The following is a 9,854-nucleotide window of genomic DNA, read 5'->3' as shown; positions in this document are numbered from 1 at the left end:
TTCTTTTCTCACTTGAGATGCATCAGTTCAACAGCCAATGAAGAAGAATAGATGTAAAAAACCACCTTAATTTTAGAAAATGGGTAAACCATCCTCCTTTAATTTTCATTGAGGAGGATTTTCTTAAGAACATCTCCTTGGATGCCACTCTGACTCTGAGGTGAGGTTTGGTTTGCCATACACATCCATTCCTCATTAAAAATCCAGTACTTGCCATCTGTCTGAGTCTTCCCTACTGGCAGAGGCAGTAAAAATAGACAACGTGAAAGGCAGAAGGGGACGCTAAAATAAGCAATGGGAAGAATGCTCTCCATCTTTTCTTGGTGGTCTGGATAGATAATAGGCAGCATTTTGTGCCTCCAAAAAAGCATGGTAGGAAGGGGAGAAGATATTCTGAAAGAGTATCAAAGGCAAAATGTGCAGAGGAAAGGCCTAGGAGGATCCAGGAGGATAAGAGGAGAGAGTTGGTTTGGGTTTAAAAGGTACAAGAGGTTCCTTGAAGGAACAAGTCAAGTGTGAGAAGATTCCTAAAGGATCTGAAAATTCCATTGCATTTCTCACATCAATTTTAAATTCTTTAGCTGATTTCCACTTTTGTTGAATTAACTTCTTTCTAATCAGACTTGCCCTGAAATAATATGCCCTTGATCTTTGCTAATATTTGTAATGGAATCAAAATCCCCAAGGATAAAGACATTAGGATTCAGAGGCAAATCTATCTTCATTTTTGTATCTACTTTTCCATTACTTTTCTTTCGAATTAATGCTCTTCCTAGCCTGGATTCACCCTTGAAAGTCCACAAGGACAACTACAGAACACTCCTCCACCCTCTCCCGCATTCCTGACCCTGGAGGCAGCAAATTCCTCTTCAGAGAGACAAGTTCTGGTGCAGAGTCCCATTAAGCCTGTTCCTGAAGTTTCAGATAGAAATTGAAGTAGTAATTCTTTCTTCTATACAGACAGATGAAAAAAGCTTGTCTGTGTTGTCACTGTGAATTTTTAAAACTTTTTTTCCTGTCTTCAGGCCTAAAGAGCTGGACTGACACTTTGGCACAGTGGCCCCCTATTGTCCTGCTCTGGGGACTGCTAAGTCTTAACTCTCCAAAAAAATTATACTTTCCTCCACTAAAGCAATTCCAGTTCCTATGTGTAAAATGAAATCAAGGTTCAAAATTCTGTTGATGTCTTTCATTACAATTTGTTTCCACTAATCTTTTAATTCAAAGTCTCCAGTTATTCTCAATCTCACTACTTCTGGTAGCATAGGGCTGGAAACACCTAATCAAACGGTGGGGGCATTTATTGGTATAGTGATGAGAGAAGGGATGGGTCACAGGAAACTGGAAATGTTCAGCTATTCTGTGAGGGGAAATTGTTCGTAATGTCTTTAACTTTGGGCTGAAAACAAAAGAAAGCACAAAGGTAGAATAAATTGTCAAAATCTTTTCATGCCAGATTTCTCCAGAAGTTGCCTAGGTCTTTTAGCTTAAATTGTTTCTACATTAGTTCTGAAACATGTGTCTCATAAGGGGAACTCAAAGTTCTCACAAAAGCTTAGGATGGGTCATCTTTCCATGTCTTGCCATCTCAGAGGATGGGGGAGATGGCAACACACCTTCATTTCCCATCTGTGGGTAACCACTCTTTCCTGCTCAGCTGTCAAAGGAAGGGTAGCAGGAGACGGGAGGTTTCATGTTCAGGGTGTGAACTGCTCTTGCACCTGCTGGTGCCCAAGACAGTGCTGGAACAAACTCAGTGGGAAAAGGGAAAAATGCAGCAGAGGAACAGGCATGAAAATAGGACTCTCACGTTTTTGGGGGCATGAATCCCAATATATCACAGCAATTTCCTAGACAACTGCACACCTTCCAACAGAAAGAGAGTGTGCCCTTTATTGAGGTGCTTTTCATGAAGCGTTTTTCTGAGGCCATGGAAGACCTGGCAATAGCTCACTGTAGATCTTCCCACTGAATTAATTAATGAGCAGGCATTTGGATAAACATGGCCAAAACATCCAAGGGCTGTTAACCTCCACGTGCAAAATTGTCTATTTCAACAGTGTGGTAAAAGCAACTTTTAGCCTGCTCCTGCAGCCAGGTCACATGAAATGCTCTTGATGAGTGCATCAGCCCATCCATTGAAGTGATGACCAGCAGAAAGATGGACAAGCTCACAGGGCAGCGTTTCTGGAGCTCAGCCTCCTTTTCCTACCCCAATTCAGTTTCTCTCATCTTGAGAGTAAGAAAGCACATGCAGGGGCTTGACACACAGGCAGCAACTGACAGGCAGCACAAAAGGACACAGTCTCAAGCTGTGCCAAGGGAAATATAGGCTGGATAGTATAAAAAAGCTTTTTACACAAAGGGTGATAAAGTATTGGTATGGTCTGCTCAGGATGGTGGAGTCACCATCCCTGGATGTGTTTAAAGAAAGACTGGGTGAGGCACTTGGTGCCTTGCTTTAGTTGAGGTGTTAAGGCTGGGTTGGACTCAATGATCTCGAAGATCTCTTCTGACCTAGGGATTCTGCGATTCTGTGACTTATCACTTTGCCCTGTGGATAATGAAATCCAAGGTTCAACATAATTTGCACCCACACACCTCAGTCACAAGGTCCAGGGCAAGGCTGCTTCGTATACGGTGAGTGTATGTGTGTATGTGTGCTGCACTGAGTCTGACAGGTAATATCAAGGCCAGTGGAGGAAGGCCACTTGTTGCTTCTGTCATTGCTGAGGCGATTGTCATTAATCCTCTGTGCTTTCATGTATATAGGGGCTGTGTTCACTGGGGATTCACTTTAATAAATAGCACTTAACATGTATGCAGGCTTCTGTCATTCCCTCCTGTCCACATCCTGCTTTTTTCTCCTATTTTTAAGGCACCCCCTGAAGAGTCCCAGGAGCTTTCATAGGGGGCTGCATAGCAGGGAAGAAAAGGTGATGTGCTATTTTTCTGAGGCAGCTTTTCTGTGCCCAGGACATTCCTGTAAATGACAGGAGTATTAAGACTCTAACAAAACTCAGATAAAGGGAAAAGATGAAGGGACAAAAGGAATGAAACTTCCATTAAGCGTAATGTAAGCAGTCTCTTCATGATAGCTGAGGTTAATCAGGCTGTCAAGTAAACAATTCTCTTTTCACTTTACAAAAGCATTCCATCTGTGTGCAATGCAGTGGAGCCACAAAAGTGTCATGTTTAAATTAACTAAAGCAGGAAAGAAAGCTCTTGACCAGTTCAGTGAGGAAAATCAGTGAGTTTGCTTTTCCAGTTAGCATGGTGAGAAGTGCCCCTTCTCCCTTCTGTTACTCCAATGAAAAATGCTTTCTTTCTCCAGACTATTGCCCTCAAGTGCTCTTGCACTAATTCAAGTGAAAAGTTTTACATTCCATCAGTTCAGAATCTTGCCATGGGAAACATGGCCAGCTCTTCTGTCATGATTCCTTTTATTTCTGCTTGGCTGATTTGGGGATTTAAAACAGCTCTCACTTTCAATGGCTGCTCAAAGATTTTCTCCTGTACTCATCGAGTCTTCAGACAGAGGGTTCAGGTGATTCTTCTGTCATCTCTGGTGATGAGAAATTCTTAGATGAGAGAAGGAATCCAGATTCAGGTCTGCCTGCAGCCCTTCTGGAAGACAGCAACTCAATGACCGCAGTTCTTGCAGTTTGTGAGGAGACATTAATATCTTATCGGACAATTGGTCATGAGCAGAAGTTCTTGCAGTGAATGTTGAGGCATTTCATGTCTTCCCAGGCCAGACCAACACAGTATTTTGGAGGCCAAATCCACGCTTAGAGCCTTCTTATGCATTGGTTAGGCACTTTGGCACTGTAAGAGGGAAATACAATGTTTTTATGGAGCTGGGGAAGGGGAGAAGGAAAGCAGGAGTAAATTGCCCAGTGACTGCTAATAACTTGAGGTTAGAGCCTCTCCTAGATTTATGCAGAACAGTTACAATGTAAGGAGTGGAAAGAAGGCAAATATTAATTCCTCCCTGTAAATTTAAAAGCTAGGCTGAGGAGAGCTGGATTGACAATTCTTCGGTATTTCTGCTTTCTCTGCAGATCTTGCAGAGCCTTGGCTTCATGCTCATTTTCTGTAGTAAAACAAATGACAGTACATCAGAGGAAAATCCCTCACATTTTAGCAAAGTACTCAGTGGTACATGAACTTAGGACAGTGGTTAAATACTGCCATGGAACTGGATGCTTCCTTCACAAGCAAATTTACACTCTAAAATCAGCAACAAGCGATCTCTGGGTTCAACGGACCTGAATTTTAGAGGCTGAATATCCAAGATATATGCCACCCTGTCTGAAGCTTTGATCTTGTGTTAGAAAGAAAAATAACATTATTATCATGCTGTTCAGCCCAGCTGACAGAGGATTTTGTATTTCAAGAATGCTTTTAAGATGCCTAAATTGAGAACAGAAGGATGTTCTATTCCTCACTAAATGGAATGAGAGTTGTAGTTTGATCAACATGGTGTTGCCGCTGAAAATAAAGCACCTAAAACACAACAAAGCTAATATGTGATGAAAGAAGATGAGCGTTGAGTGATTGGCCAAACCTCTACCTGACACAGATAACATAATCACGTTTCTTCATTATAACATTGACACTTGCAGGGATGTGTGGGTCTGTCAGTTCCCAATTCAAAGTAATGCAGCATTGTCAAGCATCAGTGCTCGAAAAAAGTGCTCTGCCATTTATTCCCCTCTCACAGGCAAGATGTTAAGTCATCACATTATTTCTATATAGATATATTTGTGGATATAGATGGAATAAATGCACACATACTCAAATTTAGAGATACACATGTGTAAACATGTATTTGTACATACATGTGCAGATGTTGGGAGTTAGGTTTGTTCCTTCTTTCTCTAAAGAATTTTTTCTCCAGAAGTTACCAAGGAGACCAAGTGTTGGAGAGTTGGAGAGTCCTTAACTGAAACAAAGAGGTGGACAAAGTTGGAAGAGGGAGATAAGGCAGGTAAAAGACAGAGCTTGAGGCAGCTGCGGGCTGTTCTTTTTCCGGCGTTCGGCGTTCGGGGAGAGAGAGAAAGGCTGTTGCTGGCTGGAAGAGTTTCACTGTGGCCAAAGGGATCCAGTCCTGGAAATCTACTATCACCCGTTCGGCCTGAATCCGGAGTTTTCTCTGCCACCCGCGGGAGCTGGGCCGGCTCTGCCTCGCCTTCAGCTCCTTCGGCGCTGCTCGTCTTGCTGCAGTGTGACCCTGCACCCCCTGCCCTGCCGGGACATCCTGCCCCTGCCTGCCGGGACACCCTGCCATCCCAGCTACCAGCCCGGGACTTTTCCACTCTTTCAGCTTGGTGCTCTGAGGATCCTGTAGGAACACCGAAACCAAACTGCCCTGGGTTTTGTGAAACAAAGCCCTCAAGGTTCTTAGTACTGTTTTTGTTTGTTACTAATGCTGTAGTTGTTTGGTAGGGGTTTTTTGTGTTTGTTTGCTTTGTAATACATTCTAGTAAAGAACTGCTATTCCTATTTCCCAAATCTTTGCCTAAGAGCCTCTGATTGTAAATTTATAATTGAAAAAGAAGAAAAAAGGGGTGGAGGGTGTAGTTTACACTCTCCATTCCAAAGGAAACTCCAGTTGTTTTCTTTTTATTACCTGGCAGATACCTGTCTCCCCAAACCAAGACAGCAGATATATATAAATACATTAAAGGAACTCCTCATTTCTCCACCTCATTTGTAAGCTATCTTTATGTACCTGCTTCTCAAGTGTGGGACTATTTTTGTTCAGTCTCTAGGCCAAGCAAAATGCCTTTTTTTAATTTGGGGGTTCTTAGATTGTGTTGATTTGTTGGGAGGGTTTTTTGCTGTTATTTTTTATTATTAACACAGCTGGAAAAACTGCTCCTGTCACCACATCATGTTTACAAGGACTTGAGGGCTAAAAATAGAAGTTTAATGCTATGTTGACTTAGTCAATTATCTGGTTTGGATAAAAAATCCCTGCAGAGTGTTCAGAGGAATGGGAAATAATTCCATTACCTTTCCCAATTATTTCCATGACTGTGCAATAAATTAGAAGAAATCAAACTCTTTTATTCTAGAAATCCCAGCAAGGGATGTTTCAGCAGGTAGATGTCCTGTAAAAACATTCACTGCCCAGACACAATCAAGGTGAGCTGTTACAAGACAGGTATAGTTTTTGCTACAAACACCGAGAGCAAAGGCTTGGACCAAGACTGCTGCTGGGATGAGGCAGGTCTCTGTTTAGCTGTGGTCTCACCATGTCCACAGGTCACATGCAAATATTTAATCTTACCTATAAAAATGTAGATAATATTCCTGTCAATGTGGCATTTTAGAAGGGGCGTGTAAACGAAAGATGTGTGGATTCTTTTTTTTCTAGTAGACAGGTGCACAAGTTAGAATAAATTGGCTGCCAGCCCAAATCACTGGAGTGGTCTCTGGAGTTCATGCGAGTCTCATCTGATGGTGTTGCTGGTGCATCTTAAGGTGAAGGTTATGCCAAGTGGAAAGTTTTTCCTAGGATGTCCTGAAATGGGTTCTTGGTCTTACACCAGAGAATTTCTAAAGTACAAATGAGTGTAATCTCTTAGAGTGACCACAAATTTGGCAAGTATATCTGCTCATTAAAGTTTTATTTTTAGCAAATCCAAACCTGGAACTTGCTTGCAGACAACACACATATGCGCTAGCATCTGTTTTAACTTTGGTTTTAATGTCTGATGTAATTAATTAAAAAAGTGAAATATGAAGGGAAATGAGATGGTGCTTCCTTTAATGTTCCTTTTAAAAGATAAGGATGTTTCATTCTTTTTCACTTAGTACTGGCAGAAAAATCTTGATTGAAATTAAGTTCCAACAAAACCAAGGAAAATATTAAATCTTTGAATGAATATTTTATCCTAACTTAAACAAGGTCTACTTTCTTTGCACAGGACAGACAAAGAGAACCAGAGGTTCTTTTTCCCTCCAAAAAAAACCCAAAATCATTTCCTATACACTGAAATTATTACTTCAAGTTAAAACAAAATAGGCACGTTCATCTTTTAAGCATTAAAAGGGTGATTAAGGAAGTATCTGAAGCTTTAAATTGGTTTTATCTGCATCCCAAAATGTTCCTCGTTTCATAAAAATGTAGTCACTTGTTAGGAGCTTTAGAAGCTGTTGCAAAAAAAAATCAAGGTAGGTAGAACAAACCATTTTACAGAAATTTGGTAAACCTGAATTTCACTTCCCAACAAGTAAAGAATCAGACAAGGTAAAAAAAAAATGATCGTGGTCTGAGTCAAGATAGAGCAGTTTGGACAGGCCAAATTCTCTGATCCATGGCTGAGAGTCCGTTTTAAGATTTATTGATATCTTCCCACTAGAAGTTACCAGGAGATAAATGGCTGGTAGTGAGACCCTATTCAACAGCAGTAGGGAAACCGTGACTCCCTTACCAGTGTGGGTGCAAGGTCTTGTGGACATGAGATTTGCCAAAGCAATACACTAATGAAATGTACTTTTCATGGGGCATTCCCTTAAGAAACATTGCCAGTGGGAACAAAAGGGACATGTCTTTGTTCCTTGAAGGCCATGTCCCTAAGAATTGGGGCCCATCTGCCTCCTTTCTACCTGACCCTGAACTACATCTCAGAGGGTGCAGAAGTTAATGCAGATCCTGGCTACCATGGACTTTCTCACAATTAGTAGAAAGTACTGTACTGTAATTAAGGGGTGAAGTGGGGCATGATGAATATATGGAAAGGAAGACCCTTAATAACTGATAGAGCCTTGAAAAGAAATTTCTAATTCGTATGCATTTGATGTGTAATGTACCACTTTTAAGACTTTGCCTGGAAGAAACTGCTATGGTTGGTCTTTGAAGGAGTGGTGAGATTAGCATTTCCAAAGGGGGCAATTTCCTGTCTTCTTGGCTCTGTTCAATGAAGGAAATAACTTCCAAGACTGAAGCAGTAGTCAGCCCATCAATCATCCTCACAGCTGGAAACAGGGTCCCAAATGCTGAGATGAGTTAATCTGTCACTTAATAAATACATAGTGGCAGCGTATGGTGCTGACACACTCCACACTGTGGCAAAGGACAGAACTGTTTACACAGGCATGCTGCTTTCTCAGGTACCTCCCCACTGGCAGACCCTTTTGTTTGGGAGGATCAATTTACTTTGCACAGTAATTTGACTGAACTGATCAGTTCAGAGAACCTAAGTGTTGGCTAATCCTAGGTAGTCCTGTTCTACCCAGATGGAAGGAACAAAGGGTGCTGGCAGCAGGCCAGTTTTTTCTTCATTCTGGAGGATGCTGTCTCTGGGCATGATGAACTTGAATTAAAGCTGATGGTAGGCAGATGTGTAGCCTGTACCCAATGGGTGTCAGAGATAACAGGAGGAAGCTAATTTACATGTCCCAGCCTGGCTGCTGTCCTTAATAGTCCCTCTGCCAGTTGTCTTGACTGGGAGAGGAACACAAACAAAAGTCAGGATTACTAGCTCCAAGAGTGACTGCACTTCTTTACAAACCACATGAGGAATGATAGGCTGGTAAGCAAAAAATAGTAACCCCTCCCTTCAACATGTTTAAAACCACACGAGCAGGACAATTTAGTACAAGTCATGAACATGACATCTTTCTGAATCATATAAGGACACACCCAGACTGTGCTAGGCACTGCAGAATATGTAACTTTCTAGTTTTAACTTTTAAATTCCTCAATTTTACACTTATGTTTGAAGCCACTAATTCTAAATACTTTGATTACATTTCAACTGGAGTAATAAAACTCAAAGCAGTCTGTAAATATTCAAAGTATTCATTTGAATATTTTCTTTTGAATCAAGCTTGTTGTCTATAGCCAGCACCTTTCTGATTAGTTTTCAACAGAGGTGGTAGATTATTCTTTCACTTTAAAAACAGAATAAAATAAAATAAAATAAAATAAAATAAAATAAAATAATCTCTTTTTAAAAAAACAGCACAATAAACAAATTTCCAAATATCAAAATACATGTTTGGAATTTGTAATGCAGCATGAAACAGTTTCCCAAAACTGGGATTATAGCACTGAGAAATACAATCACACATTTTTAGGGAGTTTCCCCACCTTGTCTTCACAGCATCTTTTTAATACATGGTGCAGGGACTTTTCTTAACTTTTAGCTTGCTGTTCCTTTCAGTTTCCTAACTTTTACCTTGTATTACTTCCATCCCTTTGAAATTGGTGGACTGAAATTGATGGTTAAATATGACCTAGAATTTAGAAATAGCCTCCCACTCTGAGGTAGATCTCATGAACTGAAAGAGATGCGTAATAGACAATTGGTTGGTGATTGTAAATGGTTTTGAGCTATTATATTTATTTTATGGTCCACTGTTTTTGGATATTCATCTCAGTAGGCAGAACTGATCATTGTGACAGACAAAAAACTGTGAAATGTCCCTTTTCCTCCCCTCTTTCCTCTTCCATGTCCTCCAAACTTGTTCATTCATTTCAACAAAGATGTGCTGGAAGGAAGCTTGGACTGCCAGGAGAATTTTGCCAGAATTCTCCCCAACTTCTAGGAAAGCTTGTCTTGTCCCTTTTCAGCAGTGAAAACTAGAGTTTAGAAAACTACTGCTCAGCAATCTTCCAGGATAAATTAGAAAGGATCAGTGGCAAATACCTTCAAAATCAAGGGATGCAGCTTCCACATCATTGCATAAAAGAAAGATGTGATTTATTCAATAGCAGACAAAGGCAGAGCGGATGACCTTAGTTCACTCAGTAAAAGGGCAGCTCTTCACATGTACTTTTTCAGAAGGTAGTTGTATGTGGAAAGTACATGTAAGAGAGTGTAAATAGTGGAATGTAT

This window comes from Chamaea fasciata, unplaced genomic scaffold, assembly GCF_029207755.1.
Source record: "Chamaea fasciata isolate MVZ Bird 193981 ecotype frontalis unplaced genomic scaffold, bChaFas1.0.hap1 SCAF_42, whole genome shotgun sequence".
In the NCBI taxonomy this organism is placed as follows: domain Eukaryota; kingdom Metazoa; phylum Chordata; class Aves; order Passeriformes; family Sylviidae; genus Chamaea; species Chamaea fasciata.
This window is presented reverse-complemented; position numbering follows the sequence as displayed.